This window comes from Rattus norvegicus, chromosome 11 (assembly GCF_021556685.1).
Source record: "Rattus norvegicus strain SHRSP/BbbUtx chromosome 11, alternate assembly SHRSP_T2T, whole genome shotgun sequence".
Taxonomy (NCBI): Eukaryota; Metazoa; Chordata; class Mammalia; order Rodentia; family Muridae; genus Rattus; species Rattus norvegicus.
In genome coordinates, this window is record NC_141544.1 from 59,114,095 (window position 1) to 59,141,563 (window position 27,469).

General features: G+C 38.4%; 1 protein-coding gene and 1 non-coding gene across 4 annotated transcripts in view; one reads left to right on the top strand and one right to left on the bottom strand.

Annotated features, from left to right (window-relative positions):
* Zpld1 (zona pellucida-like domain containing 1) overlaps positions 1 to 27,469 on the top strand; it is a 359,152-nt gene that overhangs the window by 241,822 nt on the left and 89,861 nt on the right. The gene's annotated exons all lie outside the window — the stretch shown is intronic.
* On the bottom strand, positions 12,478 to 12,552 carry Trnap-agg13 (transfer RNA proline (anticodon AGG) 13). The gene has a single exon. It is a non-coding gene; the product is annotated as a tRNA-Pro (tRNA).

Consider the following 27,469-nt stretch of genomic DNA (forward strand, 5'->3'; position numbering starts at 1 on the left):
TAAGGCTACTTGTCTCTTCTTTGGTTTTCTATATCCAGGGTTGTCTCTCTTTGTGCTTTCTTTATTGTTTCTATTTCCATTTTCAATTCCTTCAACTGTTTGATTGTGTTTTCCTGGAATTCTTTCAGGGATTTTTGTGTTCCTTCTCTAAGGGCTTCTACTTGTTTACTTGTGTTTTCCTGCATTTCTCTAAGGGAGTTCTTTATGTCTTTCTTGAAGTCCTCCATCATTATGATCAAATGATTTTAAATCTAGATCTTCCTTTTCTGGTGTGTTTGGATATTCAATGTTTGCCTTGGTGGGAGAATTGGGCTCTGATGTTGCCCTGTAGTCTTGGTTTCTGTTGCTTGGGTTCCTGTGCTTGCCTCTTGCCATCAGGTTGTCTCTGGTGTTACCTTGTGCTGCTATTTTTGACAGTGGCTTGACCATTCTATAGGCCTGTGTGTTAGGAGTGCTGTAGACCTGCTTTCTTTCAGCCAGTTATGTGAACAGAGTGTTCTTTCAGGTGTGTAGTTATTCCTGTTCACTGGATTTCAGCTGTTCCTGTGGGCATGTGTCCTGAGTCTACCAGGCAGGTCACTTGGAGGAGAAAAGTTGGTTCTACCTCTGATTTCAGGCCTGAAGTCACTCCTGGGGGCTGGGCTTCAGTTCTCAGTGAGGGCTGTAAATAGAAGGGCCTGCCCCTCCTTCTGGGTCCTTGTGTGCAGGTTACCCTGATGGTGCTAGGTGTTTTCCTCTAGAGTCGGAAATGTGGGCAGAGAGTAGTCTTCTCTGGTTTCCCAGGTGTGTCTGCCCCTCTGAAGGTCTAGCTCTCCCTCCCACGGAATTTGGGTGTAGGGAGCTATTTGACCAGGTCCCTTCAGATCCGGGCGCCGTCTAGACTACAGGGCTCCTGCAGCTTGACTGTCCCTATCTTTCTGTTCCCAGAGTCCCTATACAGTTTTTTCTTGTGCCAAGGATGTGGTCAAAGGTGGCCAGAAGTGGCAATCTCTCCTGCCCTGCAGTCTCAGGATTGCCCACAAGTCTGGCAATTGAGCTCTCTCTCCCATGGTGTTTGGGAGCAGGGAGGTTTTGGCTTGGATCAGTGAGGTTCGGGCACTAGCTAGAAATCAGAAGTGTCGGGTTCCAGAGGATTTTTGCCTTTGTGTCTCCCGAATCCACCAGGCAGGTCACTTGGGGCAGAAAAGTTGGTCTTATCTCTGGTCTCAGGCATGAAGTTGCTCCTCCAGACTGGGTTTCAGCTCTCCATGAGGACAGCAACCTTTCTAGGCCTCTGAATATGTCTTTTGCTGCTTCTCAGCCATTCAAGATTCCTCTTGTGAATTCTTTTAGTTCCATTTTCCTTATTTTTATTTTATTTTATGTTTATTGTCTATTTTATTCATTTATATTTCAAATGTTATTCCCCTTTCCAGTTACCCCTCCACAAGCCCCCCTCCATTGCCCTTCTCCCTGCCTCTATGAGGGTGCTCTCCTATAGGCCCACCCACTCCTGCCTCAGTACTTTAGCATTCGCCTACCCTGGGTCATCAAGCCTCCACAGGACTAAGGACCTCCCTTCCCAGTGATGCCAGATAATGCAATCCTCTGCTACATATCCAGCTGGAGCCATGAGTTCCCCCCACCATGTACTCTTTAGTTTGTGTGAGCTTTGGGGGATCTGGTTGGTTGATATTGCTATTCTTCCTATGGATTTGCAAACCCCTCCAGCTCCTACAGTCCCCATTTTTGATTGGGTTCTTTGGTATTTTGGAGGTTAGCTTCTTGAGTTATTTATATATTTTGGATATTAGCCTTCTATTGGATGTGGGGTTAGTGAAGATTTTTTTCTCCAATCCTGGTCCTTGATCCAGTTGGACTTGAGCTTTGTGCAAGGTGACAAATACAAATCTATTTTCATTTTTCTACATACAGACTGCCAGTCAGAACAGCATCATTTATTGAAGATGCTTTCTTTCTTTTGTTGTATATTTTTGTCTTCTTTGTCAAAGATCAAGTGTCCGTAGTATGTGGTTTTATTTCTTTGTCTTTATTTTTACTATGTTATTCCTACCAATCCTCGAGCATGGGAGATTTCTCCTTTTTCTAAAGTCTTCTTTGATTTCTTTCTTGAGAGACTTGAATTCTTGTCATACAGATCTTTCACTTGTTTGTAGAGTTTCCCCAAGTTATTTTATATTTTTTTGTGGCTATTATGAAGGGAGTTGTTTCTCTAATTCTTTTCTCTGCTTGTTTATCATTTGTATAAAGGAAGGCTACTGATTTATTTGAGTTAATTTTATATCCAGCCACTTTGCTGAAGTTGTTTATCAGCTGTAGAAGTGCTCTGGTACAATTTTGGGGGTTGCTTATACCTTTTAAAACAATCTTCGATAACCATCACCCCCCATGTTTTTAAACACATTTAAAAAAGTAAACCCTAGAATTTGTAAACAACTACACATAAATTTTCTTTTTATGATTTGCCCTCATCAATTCATTTAAAAGCACTGTGCCCTCTTCTCCATTTGCAAATGAAAAGATAGTCTTGACTCAATTTTCAGAGTAGTCAATCAAAATGATTAATTGAGCCTTATTGGTTGCTTTAAATATATATAATTTCTCCGGAGATGAGACAAACCAATAACAAATTCTTAAAAAATGTTTGAATATAGCTGGTTTGAAAATGCAGAAAGCAAACAGGGACTGGCCAACACTTGAACAAGGCTGAGCAAACTTTTTTTGGCAGGAAGATTTTATTAGCTTAAGTAAAGCCCATCTAATTGTACAGTTCCACTGAATTAGTAATGGAGTCATTTTATTTTGGTTCCTGTCTAATCGTGGGGAGCTTTTCAGGACAATTATGGCCTTTTGTGCTGTGCCAGCCCCAGCCCCAGCCTCCACCCCACCTTACTGAAATACGATGATAAAGAGATCCCTATGCCGAACCACATAAATAAATAAATATAAATAAATAAATAGTTGGTAAGGGTGGGAGAAGAAATAAAATGAGGTATAAATCCTCTAAGAATAGTTTTATCATTTAAAAGGAGTTTACAGGTTAAAGTGTGGTTCTCCAGTTATAATAGCATATAGCATTTCATTTTGCCCATCAGTGTTAGCTTGGACTGCATTTTAGCATAGTTAGTAGGCTGTGTTCACAGCTACATTACAGTAGCTTTCCCATAGTGTAGCAGGTAGTGGGAGCTATGTGAACATGCTTCCTTTCTATCACTAGAAAGAAATCGGAAGAACCAGAGAGCTGGAGCGGTTCCATTAGATGGGCATTTGTACTTCATGAGTATCTTACCCACTGATAGCCTTTCAGATTTATTTATTATGTTTAATTTTACATATTCACTAATATTAATTGTTCCCTCACACATTTTAATGGTAGGATTTCATTTTGGAAACATTCCAGTTTTTGGTTTTTGATCAAAGGGGGTTAGTGTTCAAAATTTCATGTCAAAATTTGAGGGAAACTTTCTGACTTCAGATTATCTCCAAAAATAAGATTTGGGAGTGACAACTGGGGAAGGGTCTTTCTTCTTCTCTTGTTTTAGATAGTCCTTTGCAGTTAAGGATGTTTGTTGGTGTTCCTAGGCTGATTTGACAGGGAAGAGAAGTGTCACTCTAGCAGGAGCATTGAAGCAGCATTTGCAAATACTGTGAATTTTTTTGTACTTTGCCTCTTTATGCATTTTTTAGGGTGTGGGGTGGGCATTGGCTAGATAAACATGTGTCTATTGTAATCACTACCTGGTAAAACATCCTTCATCAAGGCTGAAGTGGTAACTATAGTTTCTATGGAAAGGAGAACGTTATTGTACTGAAGTTGAATATGGGCTTTGTACTGAAAAAATGTGGCTTGAAATTTTAGCTCGATATTCATGGACAATTAACTTTAATTTGCTTGAAAACGTATTATATCCATTTGAATGCTTTTTTTCATTTGTAAAGAGGAGATAGTAATATAAATCTCGTAGGGTTGTTATTGAGTATTAATTATGCTATCTACATGAATTCTGTGCTTCTCGTAAATATGTATGTGATTGCTACTGATCTCCCAAACCCAGCTGAGGTAGTTTATAATATACCCAGACATCTGAGCACATTTGTGACATGAAATATTTATTCAAACAAAGTTAATAATAAAATTAAGCTTAATCAATGATGAATAAATAGTGTGTATGGTGGACTGTAGTATATCTCTCAGATTCCTGATGGAAAATGGAGACATAATATATTATAGTACTATCAGTATTTAAGGCAAATAAAGAAAACTTATGAACTACTTACTGAATTGATCTTTTAAAAGTTAAATAATAAGTACATTTGCTTCATTGTTATACCTCAGAATTTTCAAGCTTTGAAATAGAAAGCATACAGAGTTAGGTAGATATCTCTGGGAAGAATTGGAGGGAGGGAGTGATCATGACCAAAGTACTTGTATGAAATTAACAAGGAACTACTGAAACACAGCTGATAATAAATTCAGTAGCTGTCTTTTGCTTTACAGAAGCTTTCCATTTTAATGAGATCCCATGTATTAACAGTTCTTAGTGTGTATTCTGTCAGTATTCTGCTCAGAGAATCCTTTTTGGTGCCAGCGAGTTCATTTCCTTCTATCAGATTGAATGGATCTTGTCTTATGTTCAGATCTTTGACCCATCTGGAGTTAAGTTTTATGCAGGGTAATAAGTATGTATCTAGTTAGACTCTTCCATACAAAGCCATCAGCTTTGACCAGCCCATTCTTTCGGAGATATTGTTTTTTTTTTCCCAGTTGTGTTTCTAGCTTCTTTATAAAAGGTTAAGTATCTATAGATGTGTCTGTTTATGTATGGTTCTTTAACTCAGTTCTACCACAAATGTTTTTTGACCTGTTTTTATGTCAATACTGTGCTTTTTTTTAAATTACTACAACTCTGAGGTACAACTTGAGGTCAGAAATGTTGAGAACTTCCAGAGTTTTAAAAATTCACGACTTTTTAAACTAGTTTTGGATTTTTATGATTACATATGAAGCTGAAAATTAACCATTTAAGTTTGTAAAAAAATCGTGTTGGAATTTTGATGGTGGTTTTCATTGACTCTGTAGACTGCTTTTGATAGGATAGCCATTTTTACTAATTTAATCCCACTTATCCACAAACATGGAAGGTATTTCCATATTCTGATATCTCCACCAATTCTTTCATCAATGTCTCAAAGTTTTATTTTTACAAGTTTTCAATTGTCAGGCTAGAGTCACCCCAATATATTTTATACTTTTTTGAGGCGATTGTGAAAAGAATTATTTCCTTGTTTTCTTTCCCAATCTGTCGTTTGTATGTAGGAGGGTTGCTGATTTTTAAATATTAATTTTGTATCCCACTACTTTCCTTAATTTGTTTATCAGGTTTAAGTATTCCTGGTGGTATATTTAGGAGACCTTATGAACTTACTCAATCACATCATCTGAAAATAAAGATTCTTTGACATCTCCCCTTCCTATTTGTATCCCATTAATTTCCTGCAGTTGTTTTATTGCCATAGCTAAGATTCAAATAATATATCAAATAGAAAGCCTTGTTTTGATCCTGATTCAGTGGAAATATTTTGATTTTCTCTTCATTTAGGTTGACAATGGCTGTGGGTTTGCTCTAAACACCTCTGTTATATTGAAGTATGTGCCCAGCTTTTCCATGGGAAAGAAGAGAATGGATTCTCAAAATTTATTTTGTGACCTCTGAACAAGTGTCAACACATTAACATCTCATAAATAATTAATGAACAAGTAGATGTAAACATGTTACAAACTGAAAAGCCAGTTAGATATTTATGCAGTAAAATGCCACTTTTTATTTTCCCCCAAATTTTTTAGTGTAACATCATTATTTACAAAATACCCAACCCTCCAAAAAAAAAAAAAAGAAAGAAAGAAGGAAAGAAAGAAAGAAAGAAAAATAAAACTCAAAGCCAAACAACCTATTGTCAATTTGTTCTACATTTCTGTCTTTCCTACCTCCTACTATTCCCAAGCACTACCTCATTTTCCTATTCTAGCAACCAGAACGTTTTCTCCCTTGAAATCTGGATGCTAGAGCTTCTTTCTGTGTTGAGAATCCTTTCTTCTCATGTTTTCAAGACACTGCATTACATTTTGTAGACAATTGACAAAGGCACTCTGTTGACAATAAGCACCTTTTCCATTTGTTTGTTTGTTTATTTAGGTATTGTTTTACATCCCAATCACTCCCCCAATCTCATCCACTCCCCACAGAATCCCTACTTCTGTCTCCCATCCCCTTTTCCTCTGAGAGGGTAGGAACCTCTCTGGGTATCCCGTTCACCCTTATCAAGTCTCTGCAGGGTTAGGCCCATCCCCTTCTACTGAGACCAGACATGACAGTTCAGGTGGGGAACAAATTCCACAGACAATCAATTGCTTTAGGGCAGCCCCATCTCCTGCTTTTTGTTGGGGGGACCCATATGAAAACTGAGTTGCACATCTGCTACATTTGCAGGTCTCGTTCCAACCTGTCTATGCTTTTTGGTTGGTAGCTCAGTCTCTGAGATCCCACAAGGGTTTAGGTTAGTTGATTCTGTTGGTTTTCCTGTGGAGATCCTATCCATTTCACGGCCCTCAATTCTTCCCCTAACTCTTCCATGAGAGTCCCTGAGCTCCATCCAATATTTGGCTGTAGGTATCTGCAGCTGTTTCAGTAAGCTGTTGGGTGGAGCCTCTCACAGGACAGTTATGCTAGGTTCCTGTCTGTAAGCATAACAGAGTATCATCAGTGGTGTCAGGGACTGGTGCTTGCCCATGGCATGGGTCTCAACTTGGGCCACTCATTGGTTGGCCATTCCCCCAGTCTCTGCTCCATACTTGTCTCTGCATTTCTTTCCACTTTTCATAGAGACAGGACAAATTTTGGGTCAAAGCTGTTGTGGATGGGTTGTTTTCCTTATCTATCCAGTAGGAGTTCTGCCTGGCTACAGGAGGTGGCTTCTTCATATCACCATTGCTGTGAGTCTTAGCTAAGGTCACCGACATTGAGCCTTAGGAGCCTCCCTCATCGCAGGTCTCTAGCATGTCCGAGAGATGCTCCCCTCCCACCAGCTACAGATTTCCATCCATTTTTCTGGGCCCACATCTTCTTTCCTAACTCTACCCACACCTAATCCTGATGTCTGCCAATTCCTCTCCCCATCCCATCTCCTACCTAGTTCCCTCTTTCCACCTGCCTCCTATGAAATTTTATTCCCCCTTATAAGTGAGATTCAAGAATTTTTGTTTGGATTTTCCTTCTCGTTTAGCTTCTTTGGCTCTGTGGAGTGAATCCTGTACTTCATGGCTAGTGTCCACTTATGTGAGTACATACCATGCATATCCTTTTGGATCTGGGTTACCTCACTCAGGATGATATTTGGTAGTTCCATTTATTTGCCTGAAAAATTCATGGTGTCCTCATTATTAATAGCTGAAAAATGTTCCATTGTGCTAATGAATCACATTTTCTATATCCATACATTGGTTGAGGGACACCTGGGTCATTTTCAGTTTCTGGCTATTATGAATAAAGCTGCTATGAACATAATTGAGCAAGTGTCCTTATAGTATGGTAAAGCATCCTTTGGGTATATTCCTAAGAGTGGTGTGAATGTGTCTTCAGATTGAAGTATTTCCGAATTTCTGAGAAACTGTCAGATTGATTTCTAGAGTAGATGTACAAGTTTTCATTCCCACTACCAATGGAGGAGTGTTCCCCTTTCTCCACATCCTCACAAGCACATGCTGTCCCTTTTGTATGTGTCTAAGTTCTTGAGTTCTTTATATATTTTGTATATTAACCTTCTGTCAGATACAGAGTTAGTGAAGATCTCTTTCCAATCTTCAGGCTGTCATTTTGTCCAATAGACAGTCTCCTTTGCCTTACAGAAGCTTCTCAGTTTCATGAGGTCCCATTTATCATTTGTTGATCGTAGAGCCTGGGCCATTGGTGTTCAGGAAATTGTCTCCTGTACCAATGAGTTCAAGACTATTCCCACTTTCTCTTCTACTAGATTTAGGGTATCCAGTTTTATGTTGAGTATTTGATTCACTAGGACTTGAGTGTTGTGCAGGGTCGTATATATATGGATCTATTTGCATTCTTCTACATGTAGACATCTAGTTAGACCAGCACAATTTGTTGAAGATTCTTTTTTTTCCCCATGGTATGGTGTTAGCTTCTTTGACAAAAATCAAGTGTACATAGGTATGTGGGTTTATTCCATGGTGTCTGATTCAATTTCATTGATCAGCCTGTCTGTTCCTATTCTAATATCAGGCAGTTTTTTATCACGATTGCTCTGTGGTAAAGCTTGAGATTAGGCATGGTGATTCCTCCAGAAGTTCTTTTATCGTTCAGAATTGATTTAGCTATCCTGTTCTTTTTGTATTTCCATATGAATTTGAGAATTTCTCTGTCAAGGTTTGTAAAAAGCTGAGTTGGAATTTTGATGGGAATTGCATTGAATCTGTAGATTGCTTTGGTAAGATGGCCATTTTCAGTATGGTAATCCTATGGATCCATGAGCCTGGGAAACCTTTGCATCTTCTGAGATCTTTAATTTCTTTCTTCAGATATTTGAAGTTCTTGTCATATGAGATATTTCATTGATTGGATAGAGTTACACCAAAATATTTTGTATAATTTGTGGTTGTTATAAAGGATGTCATTTTCCTAATTTCTTTTTTTTTTGTCCTCAGATCACACTAACAAAACATTTATTTATACAGAAATCTACAGTTAAGCAAGTATTTTTCATCAGGTTTGCTTCATTTAGGCTGAAAAGGGCATTTTATGTACTTATAATCATTCACTTGTCTGTACCGGAGAGTCACAGAACCAGAGTTGGGAGAAACACAAGCAATTCACACAGAAAGGTCTCATTCTATGACAGGAAAGACACTCCCATTATGTCACCCACTATGTTTTTATTTGACTTCTGTAGCAATGTATTTTCCTAATTTCTTTTTCAGCCTGTTTATCATTTGTATGAAGGAGTACTCCTGATATTTTTCAGATAATTTTGTACTTAGCCACTTTGATGAACTTGTAAAAAGTTTTTTTCTTTTGAACATCAACAAGAGTTTTCTGGTAGAAATTTTGGGGTTGCTTATGTACACTGTGGTATCATTTGTGAATAGTGATACTTTAGCTTCTTCCTTCCAGTTTGTATCCCCTTGATCTCCTTTTGGTTTCCAATTGCTCTAGCTAGATTATAAATGTTTTACTGACAGTTTTTCCTCAGGAAACTTTAATTACTCCTGAAACACTTTGAACTTGTAAAATTTTTTTCTTTTGTACATCAATGTTTTCCATTATCCATACCTACTCTGCTGTGACTATATCAATAGGTGATCAATTAGATCTCTATAACTCAGCGATAGATTTTCTGCCTCTTTTGTATTTTCTTTTGTTTTTATGTCCTGCTCCTATAATATTTAAATCCAATTTGTTTTGTTTACTATTTCAGCTTATATTTTTCTTTACTTTTAAATGATAATTATTACAATTACAATAGTGTAGGATTCCTGTCTTTGCATTGGTCAGGAACATTTCTGGGTTAACAATTTTGAGATGGGGGTGGCCCCATCCCTCAACTGAGGGGCTGTGCCTTTCTTCTGGAGGTGATCTCTACAGGTTCTCTCTCCCCTTTGTTGCATATTTTGGTTAAAGTCATTGCTGTTGTGTCCTGGGAGCCTCTTGCTTCCCTGGAGTTTGGGACTTTCCAGTGGCTAGTCTCAGTTGCCTGTCACCTTCTGCTACATATTTCTATTCGATTTTCTGATGCTCTGTACTTTACTTCTGTCCCTTCCTGATCATGTCCCCCTTTTCCCTCCCCCTCCTCTCTCCCTGACAGATCCTTCCCTCCCTCTACCTCCTGTGCTTATTTTGTTCCTTTTTCTACATAGGATTGAAACATCCACACTTTGGTCTTCCATTTTCTTTTTTTTTTCTTTTTTCTTTTTTTTTATTAACTTGAGTATTTCTTATATACGGTCTTCCATTTTCTTAAGCTCCATATGATTTGTGGGTTGTATTGTGGATGTTCTAAGCTTTTGTGCTAATATCCACTTATCAGGGAGTATATACCGTGTGTCATCTTTTGTATCTGGTTACCTCACTCAGGATAATACATTTGCTTGTGAATTTCATGAAATCATTGTTTTTAATAGCTGAGTTTATACCCTGTTGTGTAAATGTATCACATTTTCTGTATCCATTCTTTTGTTGAGGAACATCTGGGTTGTTTTCAGTTTCTGGTTATTATAAATAAGGCTTCTATAAACATAGTGGTGTATACATCCTTGTTATATGTTAGAGCATCTTATAGATATATTCCCAGGAGTGTTATAGCTGGGTCTTCAAGTAGAACTATTCCTAATTTTCTGAGGAACCTCCAGATTGATTTCTCAAGTGGTTTTACCAGTTTGCAGTCTCACCAGCAATGGAGGAGTGTTCCTCTTTTTCCATATCCTCACTAGCATCTGCTGTCACCTGTGTTTTTGATCTTAGTTATTTTGATTGGTATGAGGTAGAATTTCAGGGTCATTTTGATTAACATTTCCCTGATGACTAAGGATGTTTAAGATTTCTTTAAGTGTTTTTCAGCCATTTGAGATTCCTCAGTTGAGAATTCTTTGTCTAGTTTTGTACTTCATATTTTAATAGGGTTATTTGGTTCTCTGGAGTCTAACTCCTTGAGTTCTTTGTATATTTTGGATATTAGCCCTCTATCAGATGTAGGGTTGGTAAGATCTTTTCCCAGTCTGTGGGTTGCCATTTTGTCCTAATAACAGCGTCCTTACAAAAAATGGAACAGAGACTGAAGGAAAGGCCATCCAGAGACTGCCCCACCTAGGGATCCATCCTATCTGCCAACACTACCTCAAGAAGTATTTGCTAATAGGAGCCTGGCATGATGGTTCTCTGACCAATACAGATGCAGATACTCACAGTCAACCATCAGAATGAGCCTAGGGACCTTAATGGAAGAGCTGGGGGAAGGACTGAAGGAGGTAAAGTGGATTGCAACCACACAGGAAGAACAATATCAATTAACAGTACCATCCACAGCTCTCAGAGACTAAACTGCCAACCAAAGAGTACACATGGAGGGATCCGTGGCTCCTGATACATATACAGCCGAAGAAGGTCTTATCTGACATCCCTGGGAGGGGAGGCCTTGGTCCTGAGGAGGGGATTGCTAGTGTGATGAGATGGGAGTGAATGAGTGGGTGGAGGCACACCCTTAAAGAGGCAAAGGGGATGGGGGATAGGATATGAACTTTGAGGAGGGGAAACTAGGAAGGGAAATGTCATTTGAAATATAAACAAATAAAATAATTAATAAAAACCCCCAACAATATTGTAGGATTCTCTCTCACTCAGACTCTTGTACTTTTTTTATTCTCTGAGGATACAACTGCTCACTTACTCTCTGTGTATTTCTTCTGGAATAATAATGTTTTTGTTTAATATTCATTAATCTATTTTATATTTCAGATGTTCCTAGGAGATTTAATCTTACTTTGTTGATCACCCATATTTCAAAATAAAGCAACAAAATAAGGGAGGGTACATTTAAAAACACAAACAAGCAGCATGAAAGTTGATTTTATAGAAACTGAGAGTAGTGGGCATCAAGAAAGAAGTACATTAAATGCCAGTGTGAGGATGTTCTGATGAAACTCATCATTTTGTTCAATTAACTTATGATATGAACGAAGTGGAAGAGTGTTCAGTAAAGACTAGGATGTGTGGGGCTGGAGGTGTGCAGATGAAGGTTGGATTATGCATTCCAAAATAGATTTAGGGAACAGAAATGAGTCCTGGAGTTCTACAGCACACTAGATGCATGTAGTTCATAGTAATATATATATATATATATATATATATATATACATATATATATACTTAATATATATATTTAGCATATATATATATGCTAAAAACAATGAGAAGACAGAAATTTGAAGGTTCTCAACATACAAAAATGACATTCAAAGAAATGCTAATTGCCTAGATTATGTCTCTCTATATGTATTCTATATATAGAATATATATATATACTGAATTAAATCTCATTGTTATTTATAATTGGTATAATTATCATTTGATGATTATACATAAAATAAATAGGAACTAGGGAGATCGTTCTGTAGGCAATGTGCTGGCCATGCGATCGTGATGACCTGAGTTGGGTTCCTGAGCTTCCCTTTCAAAATCCAAGCACACTCACACAAGCCTGTGACCCCAGTGCTGGGGAATCAGTGATAGGCAGGTTTCTATGGCTTGTAGGCTGGTCAATCTAGCCTAACCAATGAGCTCCAGACCAACATGATGAATGACATTAGACGCTCTTACTTAATCTTCCTATATTCATACAAAGTCTTTCTTTTTTGGGATTCAGAACTCCAGCTTTCCCTTCCCACATAGATTTTCTTTCTTTCTTTTTTTTTTTTTTCGGAGCTGGGGATCGAACCCAGGGCCTTGTGCTTCCTAGGCAAACGCTCTACCACTGAGCTAAATCCCCAACCCCCCCACATAGATTTTCAACTTAACTTTTCCCTGTTGGTTCTTTTTCAGATCCCATCACATTTGTTCATCACTCTTTTACATTACTTGTGTGGGCACAATTTGCACACGCGAACAACCTGTTGACTTAAGCAGGAAATTAAGATTGAACATGTCTGCAATGCTGGTATCTTGAAAGTAGAGAAAAGAGCTCTAATGCCTAATGAGCTGCAGGGCAGCCTGAGGTACCTAGGATAAGATCCTGTTTTCAAAAAAGGAAGGAAAGGAAAATTTGACCCAGCACCATCATAATGGAGAGGTTTAGTTTCGGTTGTTATGAGTTATTCTTTTGTCAGTAGTTTAGTGAAATTTCCTGGGGCAAGGATGGTCAGCATATATAGTTAACCTGTCATTTAGCCCAGAGCTCTTCCTAGTTCTAAACATATAAGAGAATTAGATTTTTTTTTGTGTGTGGTTGTGAATTTAGTCCTATTACTTACATTGGTCTCTTTGAAAATCTTAAATGAACACAGGCTTTAAATTAAGCCATGTAATATTTATTCACCAGTAACCTCAAGTCACACCACAATTCAAACATTATATTCCCTATTTTAAACAAGTTTCAATGTAAGATCGCTGAATCATCCAGAAAGCAGTCATTCTGCCTTGTTTTATAGTACCATGAAAGCATACTTCATGTTTCATCTCATTTGGATCCTAGATATAAATTTAAGGCCGAATATTGAGACATAACTCAGAAGAAGTGGTGCTATGTGGTTCTAGGTTAATGTGATTCATTTATATAGCTTTCTGGTCCTATAACTTCATTCAGGTATGGGACGGAGTTGTAGTATATAATCCAAAGATCAGATGTTAGAGTATTTTTATATGGTCACTTTAATACTATTTTCCTTGCCAGCCCGTTAGATAATGCAACTGAGTGTTAATGAATATAATCTCAGATAAGACCCTCAATGTAGTCATTTTCTGATGCTGATTGACGATATGGTGACCAAGAAGTCTTTGCTGTGAATAAATGATGACAGATGGAGTATAGTATACTGGGCATTGGTAAAAGGTCAAGCTATTTTAGACTAGGGAAAGGCACTGATGGTGTGCTCTGGCAATCAGGTCAGCAGGGATATTTAACTTGTCATACTGTCCTTGTTATATTGGGAAGTTTATCAGATTTCAGAATTGCTTCTCAAGTATGACTTGATGGAGACTGGAAACTTAGGGTTCTGACATTTAAGTGTAACTTTCACCAACTATGTGTACTAAATATATCACCCATAAGGCCATGTGCTCTTTATACAACAATAATTTTAAGCCTCAGCAAGAAGCCATCCAAGAACAACATAGTTTTACGTATGGTAAGCAACTTCAAAGCATTCAACCTTATTCTCCCCCACATTAATTTCCATCCCTAAGTAGCTTCCCATATTTGAAAGAGTGTTAGTGTAATTATGTTATCAATGGATATCTAAAAACATCATGCATTACCCCATATCTATACTCACAAACTGCTGAGAAATGTGGGTTTTAAAAATCACCAACAACATGTGCTAAGATTTTTAGAGCAAAGAATAGGTTTTTAAGATTTGAAGGTTTTCATTTAAAAATACAATATGGTGCAGATGCCTCTGAGAAGGCTGCTAGCTTCTCCTTTCAAGAGGAAAAGAACCAATCACCTCGGAAGACAGGAAATGTATAGTTAGCTGTAGGCTTATATCAAACCCACTTTAATAAGTGTTTTTAAATGCTTCAACCTCCCTTATAGCCCATTAACCAAAGGCAGGAGAGGACAGGGCAGGAGAGCTAATGGAACAAGGGACAGTGGACCTATTTAGAAGTAGTTCTTTGGGGCTATTCCAATCTTTGTTGTCAGCAATTCAGTCCACTAGCAAAACACCAAACATGAATAATCAGCAGCAGTTCGATCAAGAAGAAACAGGAAGTCTCCATCAATCATCCCAAGTCTGCTGACGTGGCCATAATAACACCAGAAGTTCTCTAGTGAATTTCTCTCTACCAAGGAATGACAAGCGGAGATCATAAAAGACCAGCAGGATGAACCAATGCCAGAGCATCGTCCACTGTCTGTTGAGTTATCCTTATACTCTTTCCAAACATTATGTGTCCTCTCAAGTATCCACTCCAGCAAAACATCACATGCCCTTCCATCAGGCAGCTTCCAGAAAAATACATGTATCTGTTCTCAGAAAGTATCCTTGCATAAGGCAGTTTCCAGAAAAAAAAATCATATGACACAACTGAGTCTCCAACAAAACCAGAAATCCTCACTTCAGTTAACTACTATGGGTTTTCATGATGAGTTCAGTTCTCTGCACACTTGATAAGGTTGTAGTGCTTGGAGTGATATCAGGAATAGGCAGTGCACCAGAGCTTGCATTCTTGCCACACACTGCTTAACTGACCACCCACAGTCACATTTCTAGATCTATATCCCGAACAGAAGTGACTATTGGAATATGGCAAACTGAAGCATTTGAAAGGAAGGTCTAGGTTCCTGAAATGGGAAACCATCTCAGATAATAAGATAATATTGTAATAGCCCAGGACTACAGTAAACTAACCCCATCCCACAATTTTGGAAGAAAAGGTTTTTTTCCCTTTTGAAGAGAAAGGATACATGGAATACATGCTTTTCTTCTGGCATATGGATGGGTATTCACTTCCTTAGCTCATTTTAGACAGACTGAAGAGCTCTAATTTTTCTTAGAGTTGTGTGTGTGTGTGTGTGTGTGTGAATATCTCTGTGTGTATGTAAGTATGTATGTATGAATATATGTACATATGTATGCATGCATGCCCAAGTTTGTATCTTTGCATGTATGTATTTGTGTTTCTCTGTCTCTCTCTATCTCTGTGATGTGTGTTTAAGATTATGGGGGTTGTTTTCAAATTTTAAATCGTATAACTATACACATTAACAGATTATGCTTGTAGAAAGCTTTATAAAGTATGTCAAAAGATTCTTAAGTCTATACTACATGAGTTTATTTTATTCGCTGATCCTTGTTAAAACTTGTCTTACTCCAAAAGCAGAGAAGAAATAATTTATCTGTAGTGAGGGACAAGTCTTCATTTTAATTTTTCTTTTTTATGCTATATCCAAGCAGTCACAATAATATCATCTACCTTTTACACCCCCTTGGATACTTCTCCTACCAAGATAAGATGTAGAGTGGCTATGTTCCTTTTCTTGGTATCTGATTCCAGACTGATGTGACATGACTTGAGGCTTGTATGAAATGTGCCGAGGCTTCTCCTCTGTCTTATGGAAACTCATTCTCAAGGCATGGTAGTATTCTAAAGAACATGTTGAGAGGAAAGTTGAGCACACAGAAAAAGTGCTGGGTATGAACAATAGACCTGTGCGCTGGGAATGAACCCTCTGGAAAGGCTGCTTTTGAGTCTCAGCTAAACCACCCCAGCTCATTGCTGTATGAACTAACAATGGGATGTTACACAGATTTGTGAGCAAAATGCATGATTGCTTTTGTACTTTTAAATGTTAGAGAGCTTTTTCAGGTTTCAAAAGATAATAGTATTAGGGGGTCATTAATATAATAGGGGTTTGAATTTGACAGTGACTTTCTTTCCTCTGTCAGTAGAGTAGGGAAACTGTGGTCTGCACGCTAAATCCATAAGACCTGCTCACTAGGGCTCAGACATAAACATGGGTGTTTGCCTTGTTGTGGTTGTTTCATTTTGTTTGTGAGAAGGGGTCTCATGTATTCCAGGGTGACCTTAGGCTTGCTATGGAGTTGAGAAGGATCTCGGGATTTAGGTTTCCCTTCTTCTGCATCCTGATTCCTGCAACAAGTTTGTCCAGCTTGTCTATTTTATACTACACTGTGATCAAACCAAGGCCTCAGTGCACGCTAGGGAACCATTCTAAACATTTTGGTTACACACTAGGTCCTGAGATGTTACTTTTCTAATGAATTATTGAAAAGCAAAATGTAAACAAGCAACAAAGACTTTTTTTTTTGGCCTTTTCATGGGTAGAGTTAATAAGTAAACTATGGGCAATGGGTGCTGTTTTCTGTTCTAAAATGATGCTTTCTACAAACATACCTTCTCTTAGGACCTTAGTGGGAATTAGAGATTTGTACTAGAAAAAAAGTTAAACAACATTGAGTACTCTTAGAAACTTTGTTTCTCCCAAGTATTCTGCAAGAAATGTCCTTTTACAAGTAGTTTGCATGTCAGGAAAAGGATGTTTAATTGGTTATCCAAAAGCAAGAAAGTTGATCGTGCTTGTTTCTTTGTCAGGATTTATTATATCATAGGTCAATAACATGTATTTTAAATATCACATGCCTTTCAAGCACAAATTATGATAGGCAGTTTTCTCAAAACATCTCTTTAAATGATGGAAATATAAATGCTGCATTCACTTTTTCAAATCGCATATACCTCATACATTGATACTGTCTTATCTAAGGCTAAAACATCATGGGTTTATGGAATTTTTTCTAGATATTTTTCTATAAAGTGGTATTATATATTATGATTGTGTATTGCTGGTTAATGTTTGTGGTTTCTTTTTATTTTACTATCATCTATCTATCTATCTATCTATCTATCTATCTATCTATCTATCTATCTATCTATCTATCATCTATCTACCATCATCAACATCACCATCATCTGTCTATCTCGTTATCTATCATCTATCTATAATCTATTGATCTAATAGGGCAGACACTGCATGCCATTGCATGTCAGTGGAGGTTAGAGACAGCTTGTGTGTCAGTTGTCACTTTCTAACATGCAGATCCTGGAGATCAAAATCAGGCTATCATTTTGATTGTAGGTACCCATGCCCATTGAGCCATCTAGCCAGTCCAAGGAACTAGAGTTTTCTAAGACTGAAACAGTACTAGAGAATGTTAAAATGGCACGAAAAAGGTTAACGCCATTTTCCTCAGGTGAGTGAACTGATTAAATTGTAAGACACTATGCTGAAGTCAATGGCCAGGCCAGAAGTATACTTAACAGCAGTCCTTCTCCGTGACTTTACCATGCCATAAACATCACAACATCCCTTTGAAAATCCAAGATTTTTTTTCCAGCAAGCAGATCTTTTCATCTTATCTGTGGTGTCTTCAATTTCAGAGTCAGCACTCACTAATATCCAAACTTCACTGGTGTAATAAAAACACTGAAACATAGTGCTGGGTGTTGACAGGCGTTTGGATGTTTGAATCCTGATTATTATTCTACAGTGAACTGGCAGGTTAGAGTAGAGTCATCAGGGCTAGCAGGAGACGGGGAGTCTCTTTTCCTTCACTGTCAGTGGAGAGCGTCATTTAGCTGTGTCTATTATATATAGTCTGTGGATTTGTGTGCCCGAATGAGGATGGGAAGTACCTGTGTGAAGGTGTACACACATGTGTATGAGGGTGCTCATGCATGCGTGTACTGTGTGTACTTGTGTGTAGAGTTCCTAGAACAACCTTGGGTGCTGTTTCTCAGGGGCCATCCACCTTACTTTTTAAGAGCAGGTCCTTCACTGGCCTCGACTTTGACAAGTAGGCTACGCTAACCGGCCACTAATCCTCAGGGATATGTGTCTGGTGTCTCTTCCTTCTCAGCTTTGGGATTACAACTATATTCAGTTGCCTCACTTTTTAAAAGCTGGGTTCTGGAATCAAATCCAGGTCTTCCTGTTAGTGAGGTAAGAACAAGCTGAACTGTTTCCCTAACTGTTGTATTTTTTAAACTTTTGATAAAACTGCACATAATTAAAATATGTAGATTTTGAGTCTATAGGAATTTTAAGTAGACATGTCTTTTCCACTTTGTACCAAAAAAAATCATTAATATCAAAGAAAAAAATCACTTTCATAATCAGTGTGCCATGCTGTTCTTTAGTGACGTTATTTTTTTTTTTTGTCTTTTAGAGCACACCACATGGTGTAGCCTTTTTTTTTTTTTATTAACTTGAGTATTTCTTATATACATTTCGAGTGTTATTCCCTTTCCCGGTATCCGGGCAAACATCCCCCTCCCCCCTCCCCTTCCTTATGGGTGTTCCCCTCCCAACCCTCCCCCCATTGCCGCCCTCCCCCCACCAGTCTAGTTCACTGGGGGTTCAGTCTTAGCAGGACCCAGGGCTTCCCCTTCCACTGGTGCTCTTACTAGGATATTCATTGCTACCTATGAGGTCAGAGTCCAGGGTGTAGCCTTTGTAAAGCTACATTTAAGTCCTTGATAGATTGGAATTACTATTGCATAGCTAATAAAACATCCTTTTCCTGACATGCAAACTACTTGTAAAAAGACATTTCTTGCAGAATACTTGGGAGAAACAAAGGTTTCTAAGAGTTCTTAGTGTTGTTTAACTTTTCTTCTAATACAAATCTCTAATTCCCACTAAGTTCCTGAGAGAAGGCAGGTTTGTAGAAAGCATCATTTTAGAGCAGAAAACAGCACCCTTTGCCCACAGTTTACCTCTTAACTCTACCCATGAAAAGGTCAATAAAATTCTTTGTTGCTTGTTTACATTTTGCTTTTCAATAATTCATTAGAAAAGTAACATCTCAGGACCTAGTGTGTAACCCAAATGTTTAGAATGGTTCCCTAGCGTGCACTGAGGCCTTGGTTTGATCACAGTGTAGTATAAAATAGACAAGCTGGACAAACTTGTTGCAGGAATCAGGATGCAGAAGAAGGGAAACCTAAAGCCCGAGATCCTTCTCAACTCCATAGCAAGTCTAAGGTCACCCTGGAATTAAATTTTTGCAATAGGTTCTCAGCACCAGGTAGAATAGATGTAATGACATAAAGAAGCAAAACATGTAACAATCTTTCAAAGAGGCCCCATAATTGTTAAAAAATTGCAAAACCTCTTAGAATTCTCGTAATTCTGTAAGAACTGTGTTGTTCCCCATTATGTTTTTATAGAGCTTCTGTAATGTTGGTTCATAACAATGTATGTCTGCAGAAACTGTCTATGGAAATTAGAGGTAGAAAATGACCTGTGAGGGCATTTATTTCATCTACAGACCATCAATAACAGATGCAAGGCAGGACAATAATGCCACATTAAGTTTACACTTCCAAACACAGGAGAAAGGAAATATGAAAAAAATCACTGAACTCACAATATCAAATAGTCATGGTGCACAAGATAAAATATATTTATAGCTAATTGTACTGTTAAGTGTACTTCAGAATGAAGTACACGAAATATGAACAAGCTATGATTCCCCTGGCTTTTTTGTTTAAATTGGTAACGTTAAAAACTTCATTGACATAGACTTTTATTTTTATTTCCTTCCTAAAATGCCTTGTCTTGATCACTGATGTTATTAACAGTGCCGGAGACCTCCCTTGGCCTCTGTATAGCTTTCTAGAGAAGTTATTTCAAGACAGGACTCGTAAGATTGGCCTGAATCACAGCCTGATCCTCAGACTGTAATCACCTTGGTCTCTGAGTGTGGTTTGCTGATGTGATTCCACTTTTTCATTGAAACACAGTGCTATCCTCTTTAAATGGCCTTTATGTTTCTAAATTTTACAAAGTAGAAATTGAAAGTGTAGATGGTGTAGTGATATGACCATGTGAGATAAATTTTTAGTTGAAAAAGATTGCGGGGAGGGCAGATTCTTCCTTTAAAATAATTGGCTTTGGTAAGTGCAGTAAGAAAGACAGGGATTGATAGACAGGAAAGAGAAGCAGCTCCCAGAGCAGGCCTGAAAGCATTTCTCAAGCAAAAAGCCTTGGTTCGCTTTCTGCCAAACTGTGAATGGTGGATGACAAGACAGTTTAGCCTATTAGAACTGACTGTAACTTAATACATCGGGGTGCTGCCCTGGAAACCCATTCCCAGGCAAACCAATCAGAATGGCTCTCATTTGCATGGTGGGAGTTGCAAAACAAAACTTGCTTACTGAAACGCTCAGTTCTGCTGATCCCTTCCCGTTAGCTTTGTTAGACCCCAGCCACACAATTTGGGATGATTTGTTAAAATAGCAGTAAGGATGAATGACACCCCTGTGCGCTCAACTCACACTGCCGCGTTATTTTGTTTGTGTAGGTGAAACCGCCTATTGTAAGATAAAGAGATAGTTTTATAAGGTATTTTTTTTTTACAAAATAGAAAGATTTGTTTCAGAAGTTAACAACAACTTATATTAAAACAATTCTATACGCCCATCTCATTCAAATATGTATTCAAACCAGGAGCCTGCTTCCTTAACATTCAAAGTCCAGTGATTCTTCAGATACTCTTTAGAGGACCTGAAATTAGAGTTGAATCATGACATTCTTTTCATAATATATGCTCATGACCTCCTTATAGGTAGATATTGCTAGTTGTTTTGTTTGTGTTTCCTACTTGTTAATTCATAGCTCCATTCTTCTCTTAATTGAATTACATGTTGCTGGAAGTTTAATAGCTTCTCTTGAAAACCTAGTAGAGGCATTTGTCAGGCAGCTGTTGGAGCCCGGTGGCAGTCTTTCGTGATGCCTGAATCAGCTATGCTATGCTTCGCTACCTTTAAAAGTCTGATGATTTATTGTGAAACGTTGGCAATGTCTTCTGCTGCTAATTGCATTATCTGGACACGGCAGTCTTCCATATATGCAGCCTCCCTCATAAGCCTCGGTGTAATGTGTTTTGGAGACATTTAAGTGACAATTAGAGATCCATATTTCAGAGTAAATTAAATTGTATGTGATGCTACCAATGCAAAGAACTCAAACGGGCTAGAGAACAAACACATTTTATGCAGAATAATTCTATACCCATGGGCCCAAAGCAATAATAACAACAAAAAAACCAAACCAGGATAAAACTGGACCGTGTCTTGTTCCTCTGCTTGTCAGATTAAAAGACAGCTTGATATTGATGAAAAGACATATTGATTTTTAGAGGCAAAAACGGTAAAAGGATTTATCATTGATGTGAAGAAAATATAACAATGAGAATAAAAGCTGATGCAGCACAGTTCAGGTGAGAACACAGAGACTGGGAGAAGGTAATACATTCCTCTAGGACTATAGCACTGTGGCAAGGTGGTGGTGCTGACTGAAGTATGTATGTCTCACAGCTACCTTCCCCCATGCTTCTAATCACTGCATCCCCTACCTGCCTCCCACCACTCTATCTCCTCCACACTTCTCACCTTTGCATCCTCTGCATGCTTCTCACGATTGCCCTCCCCCATGCTTTCCATCACTGTAGCCTCTCCACGCTTCTTACAACTGCATCGCATCGCTGACTTAGACTCACCTTTTCATGGTCTGTTAACTGGGTACTGTTTTTGCAGCCTCTACTTCTATGCCTGACAAGTTTTCTGAGCACAGCAGGTGAAAGAATGAGCTCTAAGTCACCACTGATGATGGCTGAGTATTATACTTCCAAGTAAAAATGTTTACTCGCCCTAAAATGGGGTAAAGTGAATGATGATTGCTCTTTAGAAATGTTTCTTGCACTGTTGAGTTAATGCAAACAGATCACATTCACAGCCAGGAAGGATGTGTTTATCTGAATACACCCACATGAATTTTATACACACATACATGTGCAGATTCAGCAGCAGCAGCAGCAGCATTTAATGCCATTTAAATAACAGCTTTGATTTTTTTAAAAAAAGTTGAAGATTAGTAAAAATAAATCTCAAAGGGGCTAGAGAAAAAAACAGAACTTGGGGGAATCACTATTTTCTCTATTCTCTGACCTTTGGTATATTATTTAGCTAGTGGGTTTCGGTGAGCTTTAATATTTGAAAAAGGTCATGTGAATAGCTGGATTCACGTATTGTATTTGAATAATGTAAGCAGCAGAAGTCTAGAGAATTAGTCTGCTTAGACTAGGAAGTGTGATTTGCAGCCTGGCCTCATTTCTCCCTTTGATTTGTTGTCTGACCTGAAGTGAGCCCTCTCCTCTTTGCCTGTCAATGGTGATAATGAGATCTCTTCTTTCACTCTCTAATATAGATACTGTGAAGAACACAATAATCTCCAAGCTGGCCTTTCCCCTTCATATGTTACTTCTATATACATCTGCTTAAAATTGTTTTCAGTGCTGTAGATGGAACCCAGGGTTTCCTGAAGGTTGAGAGGGTCTCATACTGAAGTACTTCCAAAGATACATCTTCCTGAAACACAGCTTTACACTCTATCTTCTTGTGTAAACTCCCTCAATCTTCCTCGTGAAAGTCTTAAACCATTGGCAAGTCTTCAATATACTGGACACTATCCTGTGGATCTTTACTGTGAACTGTTAAATCTTCCTCTCATCCTAAGCATAGCTACTAGAAATCACAAGCTTTTAATTATGGCAAAAATAAAATACTCAACACAAATTTGATGTCTAGTCTATATTTTTTGGTGTTTCTCTCTCCTTTTCTGTTGTCACACACATACACACACACAGTTCAATTTAGAACTTTATATTTATACTCTATGTTCTCTGAGGAATATGTAACAGGACATTGAAACTAGAATGTATGACAAGGCCAGCATTTTATCTCCTGAATGTTTTTCCCAATTAATTTACTTTGCCACATTAAAAAAAATATCCATTCTTCTTTTATTCATGTATATGGGAGGTTTGCCTGCACACATGTCTGTGCATCATGTGTCTCTGGTGCCTACAGAAGCCGGACAAGGGCATCAGATCCCCTGGAGATGGAGTAATCAATGGTTTTGAGCCATGATGTTGTGCTGGGAACTGAACTGAAGTCTTCTAGAAGAGCAGCCAGTACTCTTAGCCATTTGAGCCAGCTCTCTATCTCTGACATTCATTTTTCATTTATTTTCGTATTTAACTTCTTTCCATATATCTTGACTGTGATTTTCCCTTCTTCCAGCTCCTCCAAGCCCTGATATCTTTCCAGTTACCATTTTAAATCCATTTTTTGGCTTGCTGCAATGACCATTGGTCTCGTATCCCTGGTCCACTGGTACTCATCTGTAGTTTTTGTTCCATAAGGATGATTTAAAGTAGAAGTTGTCACGTCTATTTTCAATACTCTTCTGTCTCTCATTAGATTTAGGACAAAATGGAAAGCTCCACCACGACCTTATAGATATAACAGGTTCTGTGTCCAGTTTTCCATTCCTTCTGTTTGTTTTTGATGGTGTTTCACTTTGTAGGAAGGGCTGAGTATTCCCTTATCTTAACATTCTGAATTCTGCGATTACAGTGAACTCCACACTCAACACAGTTCCTAGTCCTCCTTCTCACACCTCAGCTCTTTATCCATTTTGTCCCAGTCATCGCTGACCTTTTGTTCCTTTAGTGCACACTGTGTGGAATATGTGCTGTTGTTTTCACTGAGTGCTTTCTACCCTGAGCTCTTCATATTCATGGCCACTTCCTAGAGTTTATGTACCAGATGTTACTGTGCTGGCTTCAGACCAGTATATATAGACTCACATCATTCATTATTCACTTTTTCATGTCTGGAAGGTATTTGTTATGTAGGTGTGCTAGAATGCAGTTAACATGCTGCAACTAGGCATTTACTCATTCTCTTGCAATTTCATGAGTTTCATGTTTCACAACAAGCAAGCAAACAAACAGAAAACAACTTGCAACATAAATGATTGAGCACGTATTGATGTGCTTAAGAGTAATCGTGTATAGTAGTGACTTCGTGGACTGAAATCACCAGATTAGGGAACAAGGAACCACTTATATTCAATATATATTGTTAAGCCAGAGAGCTGAATATTTTATTGATTAATTTTGTTATTCAACAGTTCCATCCACACGTATAAAGCACTCTGGTTACCCTTTCGTCCACACCGTAGAGAGAAATGATTTGGAGAATAATTTGCTAAAAGAATTTTCTTACAGTCCATGCTAAGGTATCCACATTATGTTGTTTTATGGAGGTTAGCAATCCTTGAGAAGTGGTTGCCATAAATGGCTCTCCTTGATGCTCTCTTCTCAGCAGATGTCAGATAGAAAATTTTATTCTGAACATAGCCTCTCACGTTTCCTGTTGCAAATAAAGGACAAGCCACAAGCTTAGCAGAAGAGGAATAAAACAACATTTGACTCCTACACACTCTGGAGTGCCTCAGTTGTAGTTTTACTAGCACGGAAGGTTCTTAGTGTCATATTATAGAGCAGTACCCTTTGTCCTTTCCACAGTTAGGAGTGTCAACTCCCAGATCACTCTTTCTAGAAATTTCTCCTGAATATACCACAAACGCTGATCTTTCCATTTTTTTTGTCTCTTTTTTTAACTTCCGGGCTGTACTACTTATTGGTCCTTAAAATATGATGTTTTGTCATTTGTCATATGCCTCTATCGTGTGTCTGATTGCTCTCATTTGATCATGTGTGTGAAAGGTAGTTATCTCCCACTCTTCCTCTCATTTCTTAACCTAATATAACAACTCACAGCTTAATTAATGCAAACAGTAAAAATTGTCATGGTACTGTTTCCATTTCCGTTGAGAGGATATGGATATCTTGTTGATCTTCTTCAAACTGTTCTCCTTTACCTACAATATTCTGCCATGAGGGAGTGGGTGACCCGAGTAGGGGATGATCTCTGGTGTGGACGACTTCTATTCCATATGAATTTCATACTCCTATGAGCCTGTGACCTTGGCTTCCTTGGATGTTTTCTAACCAACTGAACTCATGACTAAATATTTTTAGGGCAAATTTTTCATTATTATCCATTGCTAAGCTGACTCTAAGAAGAAAACAAACTATAGCCCTCAAGGAAAAAAAAACACAAAAAATTGCCAGTGAGAGAAAATTGAGGTTATATGGCAAGTTTCTTTGGGATCTAAGCTACAATGCTCTTCCTCGGTAATGAGCTATGATACATGTCTCAAACTCAAAACTAGATGCAGTCTTTATAGATGTTTTCAAGTCCTGCATAGCAGTATTTGACAGGCCTGCACAATTGTGTGAAGGAGGCTTTTGTTCTGATGTCTTTTGAATGTTTTGTATATTATAGGCATGTAATTCATTTGACTGACAGGTTATCTTCACAAGACATCTGAGAAGGCTGCGTGGACTTTTTATTTCTGCTTCTGGGAACAGAACGCTGAATGTGTCTTAGAAATGGGAGATTGGAAACTTAAGTATCATGAAAAATGACAGGAGAAAAATCCAGCTGATTTTGCTTAAATCTTAAATTAGATTTGGCCTTTGATGCTAATAATTGCTGCCTTCTATTTTTGCTATGAAAAGAAAACTATCATGTAATGTGCTTAATACAGATTTGGCCTTGCTATGTTGTTGTTATGAGTGGTTAAGGTTATTTGAATTCTCAAGCTGTGACTACTTAATATTTGGCACAGGAGATGTGGTAAGAAGAGATGAAAAGTGAAGGGGAGATTAAAAACAAGCATTAAGCTAATTTAGGCTTCACAACCTTTTTGTTTCTGTCTCACTTTAGGTTTGGAAGTTTAGACCTTTCAAAAGCAATTCTTTCCAGAGTCAAACGTAACAAACTGAAGTCACATTACTCTCTTAGATGGGTTGTATGTAAAGGAGTCTTTTTCCAGAGACCTGATTGGTTTTCTGAACTGCCCTGAAGCTAATATCTTATTTTTAGAAGTAATATATTGTAATGTATAGTCACACACATATCATATATGCATATATATGTAAATACATATATTATACATATTAAGAATACATACACACACACATACATATGCACTGGTTGGAGTACAAACTTGTATAGCCACTTTGGAAATCAATTTGCCATTTTCTTAGAAAACTAGGAATAGTTCTACCTCAAGACTCAGCTATACCACTCCTGGGCCATATATCCAAAAGATGCTCTACTATACCCAGGAACACTTGCTCAGCTATATGCATAGTAGCTTTACTCATAATAGCCAGACACTAGAAACAACATAGGGGTGGGAGACATCTGAAGGATACTCCAGAGACCTGGTATAGGGGAGGCTTCTGTGAATATATGTGGGTGACCCTAGCTGAGTCTCAGAGCATTGGGGATATGGAACCTGAAAAGGCCACTTCCTGTAGACAGACAGGAACCCCAGTGGAGCAACAGGGACACAAACCAATCACGAACCTTTCAAACCTAAATTTATGCTGTCTACAAGAAATGAAGTGATGGGGATGGAACAGAGACTGAAGGAGTGACTAATCAATAAGAGGCCCAACTTGAGACCCACCCCATGAGAAAGCACCAATCCCTGACACTATTAGTGACACTCTTACTTGTGGCAGGGAGCCTAACATGTCTGTCCTCTGAGAAGTTCCATCTATCTCTTCATGTGATTCAGGCATATGCAGACCCACAGACAAATATTGGATGGAGCTTGGGGACTCTTATTGAAGAGTTAGGGGAAGGATTGAGGGCCCTGAATGGGATAGGAACTCCATAGGAAGACCAACAGAGTCAGCTAACATGGAATCTTGGGGGCTCTCAGAGACTGAACCACTAACTAAATAGGGTATATGGGCTGGTCCTAATCCTCCCATCCCCACACATATGTAGGAGATATATATCTCAGTCTTCATGTAGGTCCTTAACAAACAGAGTGGGAGTTACCCCTAATGCCTGTCTTTGGAATTCACTCCCCTAACTTGGCTTCTTTGTCTGGCCTTAGTGGGTGAAGGAGGGCCTAGCCTTACAGAGACTTGATGTGCTAGAATGAAGAGATACTTGGTTGTGTGTATGTGGGTCCTCCATACTCTCAGAGAAAAGAAGGGGGAGGGACTGTAGGCTGCAGGAGGGGGAGTGACTGTAAGAGAGGGGGCAGGAGGATAAGCAGCCATCAGGATATAAAGTGAATTAAAAAAATCAATATAACATTGAATTTATTGACATTTGACCCAAATCCTGTGGGGGAGAGAGCTGGACCCTTAGAAGTGAGGACAATCCTGAGAACTCAGAGGAGACAACTACTTTGTGCCCACATTCCTAACCCAAGAAGAAACTGTCCA